The sequence below is a fragment of the Pelodiscus sinensis genome, chromosome 10 (genome assembly GCF_049634645.1).
Source record: "Pelodiscus sinensis isolate JC-2024 chromosome 10, ASM4963464v1, whole genome shotgun sequence".
Classification (NCBI taxonomy): domain Eukaryota; kingdom Metazoa; phylum Chordata; order Testudines; family Trionychidae; genus Pelodiscus; species Pelodiscus sinensis.
The window spans coordinates 51,309,490-51,323,010 of NC_134720.1; the positions used below are offsets into that span (position 1 = coordinate 51,309,490).

A 13,521-nucleotide genomic window follows, 5' to 3' on the forward strand; every position below is an offset into this window, starting at 1 on the left:
ATGAAAATCGCTGCTCCGAATCAGGGTTTCCCTCATCCCATGTCAGCGTACCAGCCATTAGACTACAATGTGACACAGTCTCTGTCTAAAAGATTTTTGGTTTTGGAAGGAGCGAGATTGAGACTAAATCTTCACTGGCAATGTTCTGACCAGCTTTAGTTTTGGACTGAAAGCACAGTGCAGGGGTCTCCACCCTTTTAACCACAAGGTCACTTTTTCAACTGAAGTGCAATGTAAGATCTACCTCAAACCCAAATATCCTTGCCCCACTTCCTTCCTGCCCCTTCTTTGAGGCCCTGCCCCTGCTCCACCCCTTCTCTGAGGCTTCATCCTGCTCACTCTAGCGCCCTTCCTCACTCACTTGCAACAGGCTGGGGTAGGGAGTTCGGGTGCAAACTCTGGTCTTGGGCCAAGGGGTTTGGCCTGTGGGAAGGGCTCCAGGCTTAGCCCAGGGTGGGGGACTGGGGTCCAGGAGGGGTTTCAGGGTGCAAGCTCTGGGAAGAAGTTTGGGTGCAGGGGGACTCACGTCTGGGACAGGAGGAGGTTCAGGGCTGGGACAGGGGTTCAGGAAGCAGGTTCTGGCTGGGCACTGTTTAACTAAGACAGTTTCCGGCTGGTGGAGCAGTGGGGTTAAGGAGGCTTATTCCTGCGCTGGCTCTGCACCACTCCTGAAAGCAGCTGGCATGGACAGCAATGGTTCCAAGATGCCATGTGCTGCCCCTCACCAACAGGCATTGAACCTACAGTTTCTACTGGCCACGGTTTCCCAGTTTTGATCAATGGGAGCTGCAGGAGGGTGTCTGCAGGCAAGGACGGCATGTGGTAACCCGACATGCCAGCCACTTCCAGGAGCAGCAATTACTACAGAGATAATGACTCCAGTCATGACAGGTTCGGCATTTTAGAACTCACTCCTCAAAATTAAATTTAGGCATATGAGAGAAATGAAAATTATGAAATGCACAGATCAGTCAGAAACAAACGCTAACCCACTTTAAAAGCAGTAAAAGAAATAACAACAACTCCCGTATGTGTTGGGTCGGGAGATGAGAGCGAAGGACAGTGTGTGTTTGAGAGACTGACAGATTTGAATTGCCAAGCTCCCTCCATCCCCTTCTCTCTGTGTGGAGATTGGGTACAGGAGTCGGGGGAGGAGGGACACCCTGACATCAGCACTTCCCCCTCCCACATACTTCAAAGCAAGCAGGAGGCTCCCTGGAGAGGGCAGGGGGCTCCAAGGCAGAGGGCAGGGGCAGCATGACAGTGGGTGGGGGGGTGTAACAAGTGCCAGCACTTAAAAGCTTCCTGGCCAAACCAGTCAGGATCACCTGTCAGAAGCGTGAAGATTTACCGGTAGATCCCGATCGACTGGTTGGTGAGCACTGGCATAGTGGCATGTATTAGGCAGACTAACATCTTCCTTGGGTTTGCACATGGACTACTTGTTCAGCTCTAGGCAGCTCAGTAGCAGAAAGGGAGTTCAGAGAAAAGAACCTGCAATATCAGGGGACTGGAGGAATTAAATGATGGCTAACGGGGAACAGAACAGGCTGCAAATACAGGAGGGAGAGAAAATACCAAGCAGGGACAGAAATAATTTAGAGCAGCACAAGGGGGTACAGCACGGAGCAGTGAAATCGAACGAGCGAGAGGAAATCTAAGAACATCAAAGGAAAAAGTCTCGACAGTGGGATTATAATAGTATAGAACTGGCTCTAGGAAGCGATGGAAGCTCTGGCATGGGGGACTGGCTGAGGCACTTGACAGTGTGTGGTAAGGACATCCACAGCAAACTGATCAAATGAGCTAAGACCTGAATCTGCATGTGCCTAACCTGAAGTAGGCTGGTGGTGCCAGCTCTTAAAGAGTTGGTGAGGAGGCTCATGCACTTAGGGATACTACACAGTACCCTAACCGACGGTCACTGGAAACACAAGCAGCGTGAAACACAGGGAAGCGTGTACTTCATAAGGCATCACCAGCTGAGGAGGCCCTTTACATTAGCTATTCACTTCAGCGGTTCAGCAATCAGCGCCCAGCTCATGAGAAACAAAGTGACCTGGGTCTGTTTTTCACATAACATGAACGTTCATTAACATGACTGGAGAACCAACGTCACACTTTCTTTTATGGCTTCGGGCAGAACAATCTGACACTATACTTAATCATCCCATTCGCTGGCCTGTCACTTTCTCCATCGCCAACCGCGGATACAATAGACCCTATTGAGTACATGGACAGTCCGCAGAGTTGGCCAGTGCTGCGTTAGCTCATTAAGATCAGGCTGTATCTAATCAAAGGAATTATTAACCCACACAATTTCTGAACAGAATGTGCCCTCAATGTCACAGCCTGCCCAGGAGTGATGTCAGAGTGACTCAGATGTCCAGTCACAGTATTTAAATGAGTGCATGGAGGAGTTGCATGTTGCTGTCAGATGTAAAGGCGATCACAAGTCAGAGAATTGTAAGTTCCTCCAATGGGCAATGCTGGGTATTTCTGTGTATGGAGCAAGGGACTGCCTGTGTTCAAGGCTCTCTCTCGGCACCTCTTCACTACTCACTCTCCCTTCTAGGTTTCCTCCTCACATACTCTCTTCCAGTGTCCACTTCACTCATCTCTTTATGCCAGGGGTGGGCAAAAGGGCCTCCGCAGGCCGGATCCAGCCCGCCAAGCGAGTTGATCCAACCCGCGGAGGCCCTGCTGCTCCTCCTGACTCCAAGCCCTAATTGACCTAGAGCTGAGGGGGGAGCATGAGAAGTCTCCTCCCACCACCAGGCGCACAGGTACTTGAGGGAACCACCAGCTGTTCTGAACAGCTGGCGGTTTTCTGAGGGGGGCGGGGGGGGGGGAGAGCAAAGACTTTGTGCACTCTCCCAGACCAATCAGGGTCTGTTGATGGGAAAGCGCAGAAGTGACCTGGCCCCACCCCTTCTGCTTGAGGCTCTGCCCCTTCCAGGGGGAAGTTGCTCCCGGGCAAAAATTATTGCCCACCCCTGCTTTAGGTGCACGTTCTTCTCCTTCCACTTTGAATAAGTGTGTTTGGTGAAGTGCAGCACCCCTGGGCGATGGCTACTTTCCCTGATGACCCATTCCATCTCTGCATGCAGCACCGGGGAAACCCTGCTTTAGGGTATGCCTACAGTACAATTAAAAACCCACGGCTGGACCAGGTCAGCTTACTCAGGCTAAGGGAATGTAGTTATTCTGGCCTGCGCTGGAGCCTGGGCTTTAGGACCCTACAAGCCCATCTGGCTACACTTCAATTAAACAGCCCCTTAGCCTGAGTCAGCTGGCATGGGACAGCTGTACAGTAGACATGTCCTACGTGAGCTTACAGTGGCATGGCTCTGCAGCTGCACGATCGCTTGTGTAGCTGCTCTATGCTGATGGGAACGAGCTCTCCTGTCGACAAAAATAATACAGCTCAATGTGCAGCAATAGCTTTGTCAATGGGAGAAGCTCACCTCACTGATGCTGCCATTTATGCTGGTGAAACTTACATCTCTCAGGGAGGTGGGCTTTTTCACACTCCTGAGTGACAGACATGTTGCCAGCATAAACAGTAGCACAGACATGGCCTGAGACAATGATTCAAATAGGCATGAGCTGTTCCCTTGCACCAGACACAACTCTCACTGAAATCAGAGGCAGCTTTTCCAGGACTTCCAGACCAGCAGACTGCACACTCAAAGAGCCAACATAAGTCGGTGGACAGGAACATGAATGCAGCTATCGACCAAAGCAAATATTTCTATATTCCAGAAGTCAGAGCGCAAGAACCTTCCCCAGTGAGAGAGAGCTTTTAGCGGCTAATTCCCACCGAATTTAAGCTGCCATTGATAAAGCAAGTTCTCACTCAAAGCCTCCAAATGGGAATGCACTGTCTATATATCGTGGGTCAGGACCAGTGGATGTAGTACAATGTCTCTGGCCCTGCAGCTGAAAGCAGGTTTCCAGTCACTTCACAGGTAACATGAGGCAGAGTATTACAGCAGTTTAATGAAGATCTGCTTCCTCTTGGCACCCTTCATCCATCTGCTAGAAAGGGGTAGGAATTTCAGATGGTGAGATATTGGCTAGATGCTGATGGGGTCCCCCAAATGGGGTTCAGACACACCAGCACCCTTGCAGAAGCCCTGGCAGCTGCTTTCTCCCTCAACAGCTGGGTTTGCTGTATAGCTTTACTTTGGATCCTGCTGCGTCTCCCTTCTTCATCTCTATCTCTGGCTAGCAGATTTATGGTGACTCTTCAAGCTTTGTACTAGTCATTGTTAAGAACTGGGAAGATCTTGCACTAAAAGGAACCACTGCGATGCAGCTACTAATCTTTCAGGACTTAGTTAGACAAGAAGGACTAAAATAGCACCATATCCCATCAGTTAAAGCCAATGGGATCCAACATCCGTATCATAGCTTAGCACACACTATCTCATTCCCCTGTCTGCTTGGAATGCTTCAATGTTCTAGTTAATTTCACGCACAGTGGATTGAGGCTTTGCTTTCAAAGCTTCATTTTAAATTCTTTCAGAATCAAACCTGGTATGCTCAAAAGTAAAAATCCTTTTGAAGTTTTAACACTGGTCTGTTTTTTGCATCATTTCTCCACAGTAGACAAGAGGACCTGCACACTGGAAGGGAGGCTAGAAATAGGGATGTAAGCAACTAGTCGACTACCCAATAACCATACGCTTATCAGGTAATCAAGTAGTAACTCGACTAGTTGCTCCTGGAGTTATTGTGGACAGTTCTCTGAAAACTTCCACACACTGTGCTGAGGCGGTCAAAAAGGCATATAGAATATTAGGAATTATTAAGAAAGGGATATAAAAGAAGACACAGAATATCTTACTGCCTCTGAAAACTATGGTACGCCCACATCTTGAATACTGTGTACAGATGGGGTCTCCTCACCTCAAAAAATATATTTTGGCCTTGGAAAGGGTTCAGTAAAGGGCAACTAAAATGATTAGGGGTTTGGAACAGGTCCCATATGAAGAGAGGCTAAAGGGACTGGGACTTTTCAGTTTAGAAAAGAGGAGACTGAGGGGGATATGATAGAGGTCTATAAAATCATGAGTGTGGAGAAGGTGAATAAAGAAAAGTTATTCATTAGTTCCCATAATATAAGGACTAGAGGACACCAAATGAAATTAATGGGTAGCAGGTTTAAAACTAATAAGCGAAAGTTCTTCTTCACACAGCGTGTAGTCAACCTGTGGAACTCCTTGCCAGAGGAGGCTGTGAAGGCTAGAACTATAACAGAGTTTAAAGAGAAGCTAGATAAATTCATGGAGGTTAGATTCATAAAAGGCTATTAGCCAGGGGGTAGGAATGGTGTCCCTGGCCTCTGTTTGTCAGAGGTTGGAGATGGATGGCAGGAGACAAATTGCTTGATCGTTGTCTTTGATCCACCCCCTCCAGGGCACCTGGTGTTGGCCACTGTCAGCAGACAGGATACTGGGCTAGATGGACCTTCGGTCTGACCCAGTATGGCCGTTTTTATGATCTTGCATTAATTTTCAACAAGCTCTCCACCGGCAGAATAGTTGGATGGGATCTATAAAAAGTTGAATATCTAATGGTAGGACATTCAACCCTTGTTAGACAACAAAAGCACTGCATTGTGAGTTTTGAGTAGACAGATCAGAAAAAAAGAATTTGTATTAAACTGTTGAAAACTCCCTTCCAGAACCCCCAAATACTTTACTGATACAAATGCTACAGAGCTCAAGTCACCCACTCTTGAAAAAGCATTCCACAGTACAGAGGAACTCTACATGAACATTTGAGGATAGGAGTGAAGAAACAATGCAGCCAACTGAGAGCAGAGAGCACATTTAGCAAGTTGTAATTTGGCTAGGCTATGAGGATTAACACCCCCAATTAAAAGAAGAGGCCTGTAAAATCTTTAGAAACCGCAAATACCATTCTTGTTGCTAAACTGATGGCTAGTCTCAATGGAGAGACAAGGGTATTAATGTTCTCCTACCCTTTTCACCCTTTTCAAAAAGAACTACATAAATTCATGGAGGGGAGGTCCATCAATGGCTATTAGCTAGGATGGGCTGAGATGGTGTCCCTAGGGATGTAAAGGACTAGTCAACTATCTGATAAGCAAATGCTTATCGGATAGTCGACAGAATAGACACTAGTTGCTCCCCCCGCCCCTGCTGCCTCTACCAGATAGAGGCAGCAAGGGAGGGGGAGGAGAAGGGGATACTTAAAAGCAGCAGCACCTCATGGAGCCCGGGGTCAGCTGGAGAGTCTCCAGCTGATCCCGGGCTCCAAGCTGCTCTGAAATGCCAGGTGGAGCCTGAATCAGTTGGGGTCTCCTTAGCTGACCCCAGGCTCCCTGCAGCGTGCCAGGTTTGAAATGTACAAGAGTCCCCAGTGGGGCTCTTGTGCATTTCAAAGAGGAAGCGCAGCATGGAACCTGGGGCCAGTGTGGGACTCTGAGTCCCCTGCTGATTCCAGGCTCCATGCTGGCACTTCCGCTTTGAAATGCACAAGAGTCTTCACTGGAGCTCTTGTGCATTTCAAAGCAGAAGCGCCCACGTAGAGCCTGGAGTCGGCAGGACTTCCCGCTGGCCCTGGGCTCCAAACTTTGAAAAGCACATAATGACGCACATTTCAAAGGCAGAATGTGGAAATGCTTATCGACTAGTCAAGTAGTCGATGGAAATTCCATCAACTACTCGACTAGTAAATTAATCACTAGTTAACATCCATAGGTGTCCTTAGCCTCTGTTAGCTAGAAGCTGGGAATGAAGACAGGGGAGGGATCACTTGAGGATTCCCTGTTTTGTCCATTCCGTCTGAAGCACCTGGCATCAGAAGACAAAATACTGAGTAGACAGATCTGTGGTTTGACCGCTTTATGTTCTTGTATCTGTTTAATGTTAGAGAGCTAAACATTGTGGTACTCTTAAATATTCAAATTATAGGGACAGTCAGCAGCAGCTTTGTTTTCTGCCCATAACAGTCCCTATAATTTGAATATTTCCATTAAACACAGCAATGGAATGAGGAACAGACCCAACTGCATTCCACCAGAAGAGTTTCATGAAGAGAATAATTTTGCTTGCAGATGAACAGGGAGGGGCAGAGAATAAATTCTACTGCTTCATCATGAGGCCTGCACAAAGCAGGAACCTACGTGAGAATACTTTCATTTAGTGTCGCTCTGTAACTTTCCTTAAACTCTGGTCTGAAATCACCATGATTTTACTGAGACAGGAGTGAAAGGAATTAAATGCTGGACCATCAAGGCTTCCTTGCACATGCTGTCTGCTTTCCTCTGTGCCATCTCTAAAATTTGGAAGCGTTTGCTGGCATCTGACTGTGCTGTCATGTGTCACCCTGCCTACAAGATTATTCCAAACACACAGAAGTCTGCAATTTCTCCTCTGGTGACTCATATGCAAACAACTTAAGGTTTGCATTTGACCAGCCACCCAGTAGGGAGACTGACCCTCAGAGAGAAAATATAGCGAGAGCTACAGAGAAGTACTGTACCAAAGACACTAAAAGCTAGACTGGGAAAATTACTACAGGTTGGATCTCTCTGGTCCAGCACTCTCGGGACCTAACCGGTCCCGAATGAGGGAATTTTCTAGACCAGGGGAGGTCCCCTGCTACTGGCCCCACAGCCTACTGCCAGCCCCTGCTACCCTCCTCCCGGGCTGCTGCGACCCACCTCTCTTGCCAGGCTATTGAGGCTGCCACATCCCTGGCCCCTCTACCAGGGCTGCCATGTCCCTAGCCCTGCTAAATTACATCTTCAATCCATCACTGATTTGTCATTCTATAACAATTTCTTGGTTTTAGTCCAACAGTGACTATATTAAAGTCCAGACATCAGATCAGTTTTAAATCCCCAAATTCAACAATCTGATGATACACTGCACACATCTGCTAGTATTTAGGGTGGCCTTGTGGGGCCAGATTTGACAAGTAAACATGGTACCCACATTAGGCAAGAAGAAGTTAAAAAAAAAAATCTAAACCTCTCCCTACCACATAACTGTAGATAAAATAACTCATCTGCGTGCTTCAGTTCATCCAACGCTAATCTGTGTCGCAAGCCACAGGGAAGTGGAGCGCATGAGGGTGGAAGATATGGGGGAGGGTGTGGACTCTGATTCTGTCATTACTATCAGAGGTAAGGGAACCCAACACAAGGAAAGACAAGCAAAAGCAAATAATGGCGGGTGTGTGTGCGTGTGGGGGGGGGGGGCCCTCTGTAATTAGCAGTTATGTCTGGACACGGTGTTGGGCACTGAGATGAGACAGGGTAGAGAGGAAACCATGTTAGATTATTCCAGTGCAGAGACTAAACTAAGGGTGGAAGTCAAGCCTCATTATACCATCCCAGTGCCCCATACGTACCCAGCAGGTGCCCCGCCAGTCAGCCACCCAGGGCTACGTGCCCCCTGCTCTCACACGAGCCAGGGTCCTCGCAAAGCCCCCGCTGTCGAGCTCCCCCTGCCCAGCACCAAGTGCCCCCAAAACTATGCAAGCCAGGGCCCCCCCCACCCCTCACAGCCAAGTGCCCACAGCCAGCCCCCTCCACCCACCAGAGCAGGGTGCCCCCAGCCAGCCCCCCGCCCCTCAGAGTCAGGTGCCCCCAGCCAGCCCCCCGCCCCTCAGAGCTGGGTGCCCCCAGCCAGCCCCCCCTCAGAGCCGGGTGCCCCCCCCCAGAGTCAGGTGCCCCCAGCCAGCCCCCCCCTCAGAGTCAGGTGCCCCCCCCAGAGTCAGGTGCCCCCAGCCAGCCCCCCCCTCAGAGTCAGGTGCCCCCAGCCAGCCCCCCCCTCAGAGCCAGGTGCCCCCCCCAGAGTCAGGTGCCCCCAGCCAGCCCCCCCCTCAGAGCCGGGTGCCCCCAGCCAGCCCCCCCCTCAGAGCCGGGTGCCCCCCCCAGAGTCAGGTGCCCCCAGCCAGCCCCCCCCTCAGAGCCAGGTGCCCCCCCAGAGTCAGGTGCCCCCCCCAGAGTCAGGTGCCCCCAGCCAGCCCCCCCCAGAGCCGGGTGCCCCCCCCGCCCCTCAGAGTCAGGTGCCCCCAGCCAGCCCCCCCCTCAGAGCCAGGTGCCCCCCCCAGAGTCAGGTGCCCCCCCCCCCGAGTCAGGTGCCCCCAGCCAGCCCCCCCCAGAGCCGGGTGCCCCCCCCCGCCCCTCAGAGTCAGGTGCCCCCAGCCAGCCCCCCCCTCAGAGCCAGGTGCCCCCCCCAGAGTCAGGTGCCCCCAGCCAGCCCCCCCAGAGCCGGGTGCCCCCCCCCGCCCCTCAGAGTCAGGTGCCCCCAGCCAGCCCCCCCCAGAGCCGGGTGCCCCCCCGCCCCTCAGAGTCAGGTGCCCCCAGCCAGCCCCCCCCAGAGCCGGGTGCCCCCCCCGCTCTGACCTGCCGGCCGGGCCGCTGTCGGGGCGGGGCGGGGCCCGGACGCTGCGTGTCAGGCCGGAGCGCGCGGGAAGGGACCAGGCGCGCGCGGCGGCTCTGGCGGGCCCCGGGAAACCGCGGCCGGCTCCGGCGTTCCGGGCGGGGCGGGGCGCTCGGCTTGTTATTGTAGGGTCGCCAGAGGGCCCGGCCGCAGCCTTGCCCCGGGGGCTGCTGCAGGGTCGCCAGAGGGCGCCGGGCTCGGTCCGTGGGCGGAGCCTGCCCGGCCGGCTGCTGGGTCCCGGGCATGGCAGTGAGAGTTGACCAAGGGCTTCCGGGGTAGCCGAGTCTGTTAGGGAAAAACCCACAAATGGTCTGGTAGCACTCGATAGACTTAATGCTTCAAACGGAACAGTTTTCCGTTATACGTATTTCTGGAAAAAGCGCGTCTACATTGGCAGGATGCTTTTCCAGAAAAGCACTTTTTCCGGAAAAGCGTCCGTGGCCAATGTAGACGCGCTTTTCCGGAAAAAAGCCCCGATCGTCATTTTCGCGATCGGGGCTTTTTTGGCGGAAAAGACTACTGTGCTGTCTACACTGGCTCTTTTCTGGAATAGTTTTTCCAGAAAAGGACTTTTGCCCAAACGGGAGCAGCATAGTTTTTCCGGAAAAACACTGACAATTTTACAGTAGATCGTCAGTGCTTTTCCGGAAAAGCAAGCGGCCAGTGTAGACAGCTGGCAAGTTATTCTGGAAAAGCGGCTGCTTTTCCGGAATAAGTGGCCCAGTGTAGACACAGCCTTTGCGTATTTCATTTCAGCATGGGGCTGCATGGACAAGAATGCATTTCAGGCTCTGCACCCACCAGCCGCGATACAAACACAGGTCCTGCATTCTAATCCGGTTCTGAGAATTAGCCGCTGCAGCACGTTACACCTAGAAGAAGCGTGGCAGGTATCAGTTACTCACAATAACTGTCAAGGCCCTGAGGATGTAGGCTGTTGGCAAACGCATCATCTTTGAAGTGGATGGAAAATCTTGGTGAACAGACATGAGGGTGTTGAGACCAGGGAGAAAAGCACCAGCCAGAGGAGCTGGGGTAGGCGCCTATGAAACTCCTTCCCTTCATAATAGAAGGCTTTGCTATACTCACCCAACGTAGCGATGGTGGAGGAGCTTCCTCCTCCTGCGAGTCCCATGGCTCTCTAGTGGAGTCCTGGCTATGTGCAGGAGCTGTGGCCCCATCACACCACTGTGGCTCAAAGCCCAGCCCCATGACAGAGAAAGGGGGGGCAGGCTGGCAGCACACAGGGCACAGTTCTCCCTCGGACGTTCCTGAAAAGGGGGCCTCACATGCGGAGCACCGTTTGGATTTGCTGCGGTGCTTCTGCGGCGGATCTGCCATTCCCAGGTGGGGCCGTGCCGGCCGGAAGGGTGAAAGGGAGGAAAACCTCCGTGAGCCAGTGGAAGGGAAGGAGACACAATTTAAAACAAAGGCAGCTGCAGTAGTTTCCTCGCTGGAAGCAGAAGATGGTTGGAAGTGAGGGGCGGGGCAAGTTCCTAGGCAATAGAGCTGCGGGGCCTCTGAGATCCACAAGGGGGCGACACTGCCCATATGTGGATTCCTGCCAGGAAGTAACAGGTTCATACCATTGCCTGGTCAGCACTAGAGGGAGACGGTTGCATGCACCATGTCTCCTATTACACCCAAATATCTGCCGTGGGGTTGGAAACACCTTGTTTTGCCTGAAGGCCTGAGAGACCTTTTGCATATTATTAAAGTCCATGAGCAAACAAAACCAAACTTAAAATGCAAGGGTGGCGCCTCACAACACGTATGTTACTGGAGGCTCCCTTTTACTATAGGAGCCTGTGACTTTTACTGGGACTTTGTGCTGCAGTCTAGCCTTAGAGAATCATAGAATCACAGACTTATAGACTCCTAGGCTGGAAGAGATCTCAGGAGTCATTGAGTCCAGCCCCCTGCCCAAGGCAGGACCAGCCCCAATTAAATCATCCCAGCCAGGGCTTTGTCGACACTTAAAAACCTCTAGGGATGGAGATTTCAACCCCGCCCTAGGTAACCCATCCCAGTGCTTCACCACCCGCCTAGGGAAATAGTTTTTCCTCATCTCCAACCTAGACCTCCCCCACTGTAACTTGAGACCATTGCTCCTCCTTCTGCCATCTGCCCCCACTGTGAACAGCCTCTCTCCATCCTCTTTGGAACCCCCCTTCAGGAAGTTGGAGGCTTCTCTCAAATGCCCCTTCCCTCTTCTCTTCTGCAGATTAAACAACCCAAATTCCTTAGCTTCTCCTTGTAGGTCATGTGCTCCAGCCCCCTAATCATTTTGGTTGCCCTCCACTGCACTCTCTCCAATGTGTCCACATCCTTTCTATAGAGAGGGGGCCCAGAACTGGACACAATACTCCAGATATGGCCTCACCAGTGCCGAATAAAGGGGAATAATCACTTTTCTAGATCTGCTGGCAATTCTCCCACTAATGCACCCTAATATGCCATTAGCCTTGTTGGCTACAAGGTACATTATTGACTCACATCCAGCTTCTCATCCACTTTAATCCCCAGTCCTTTTCTGCTGAACTGCTGCCTAGCTAGTCGGTTTCCAACCTGTAACAATGTTTGCGATTCCTCCATCACAAGTGCAGGTCCTTTTTGAACCTCATCAGATTTCTTTTGGCCAAATCCTCCAATCCTCCTGCCCTCCAAAGTATCTACCTCTCCCCCTAGCTTACTGTCATCCACAAACTTGCTGAGGGTGCAACCCATCCCCTCATCCAGGTCATTCATAAAGATGTTGAACAAAACCGGTCCTAGAACCGATCCTGGGAGCACTCCACTTGAAACTGACCGCTAACCAGACATCGAGCCATTGATCTCTACCCGTGAGCTACAACTCCCATGAGCTCTTGGGAAAAAGGAGGGAACGGTGGCTCTACCAGACAGGGAGAGAGAGAGTTTGTGAGCTGCATTTTGGAGAGAACAGCCAGATTGCTGGTGGGGAGCCTTTTTCTAGTCCAGGCGCTGCTGCTGGAAGCTAGAGCCTGCTACTGAGAGCCTGCTGGGGCTTGGAGCTAGTGGGTTGCTTCAGGGGCTGTTGGCGTGATTGTCCCTGGAGAGGAGAGATTTTGGCTGTGCCTGTGAAGGGCCTACATAACTGTGCATAGAAGGTACTTTGAGTACTTGTGACTGTTTGGAAAAGTGACTCTGGGTCTAAAGAGAGGCAGAGTGACTAGCTCAGTGAACTGCTGGCATTTGATGGGGCCTGCTCCAGTGGCAGAGGGATTTTGCAGCTGGGTGCTCATCTTAGACTGACACACAGAGAACCTGCACAGGGCTGTCTCCACTCCAGCTGCAGACCTTTAAGTGCACCCACACAAGCAAGTGAATCTAGAGGAGTGAACACTTGGGTGAGATAAGTGGTGGCAGTGTAAATGCCAGTTAGAGAAGTTCCCTTTATTTTGGTGAACTTTGCTAATTGACTTTATTCACTTTTCATCTGTTAAACTGTTTCTTTACATTGTTAAGTAAAGGTGCAATAATTCTAATTTAATCACTTAGATGTATATTATTTATAATTGTTTTTGGAGTTAGATCCAGATTATAGCTGGAATAAGTTTATTTCTGGAGGCTCCCAAGGTACACCATTAAGTGTGTACAGGGCCAGCCAGGTGGAGGCACCATCCTTGTATATTACTTTAGGAGCAAGGGACTGCTGCAATGGGGTGGATAGGGAATCCCCAACTATATAACATTACCACTGGGGAACTCAGGATCTCTTTTTATGTTAAAAACATCAGGCCCTCAAGCGAACCTGGCCTGCTCCCCAGTAACCCAGGGAGGAAAGAGGGAGTTTACATTACTTATCTAAGCAGCTAACATAATTGGGACAAAGAACTGTGTGGCAATGTTTTGTGATAGTACAAGTCCTTACAGCATAAGCTGTTAATTTCTTATTGAAAAAGAGGGAAGATACGGTTGGTTGTGTAGAGTATAGTTTTGTTAGAGTTCAATTTAAGAGGAGCTTTTAATCTTTCTTTTGTGAAAATCTCATTTTCACGAGAACTCTCATTTTTCACAGTAGTCTGGTGAACAATGAATTGGTAGAGGAAGAATAAGAATTTAAAGAAATCAC

At 50.8% G+C, this 13,521-nt stretch overlaps 1 protein-coding gene across 3 annotated transcripts in view; it reads right to left on the minus strand.

Annotated features, from left to right (window-relative positions):
- PCYT1A (phosphate cytidylyltransferase 1A, choline) overlaps positions 1-9,534 on the minus strand; it is a 29,980-nt gene extending 20,446 nt beyond the window's left edge. The window contains exons 1-2 of one of the 3 annotated variants that reach the window (XM_075938216.1): positions 9,524-9,534; positions 9,392-9,410 (exon numbers count right to left, since the gene is read on the minus strand). The gene's annotated coding sequence lies outside the window, so the exon portion shown is untranslated. Of the gene's footprint in view, positions 1-8,391; positions 8,411-9,391 lie in introns of those variants that run through there. The other 2 variants (XM_075938218.1, XM_014578403.3) reach the window with 2 other exon arrangements.
- Between the last annotated feature and the right edge of the window lie 3,987 nt (positions 9,535-13,521).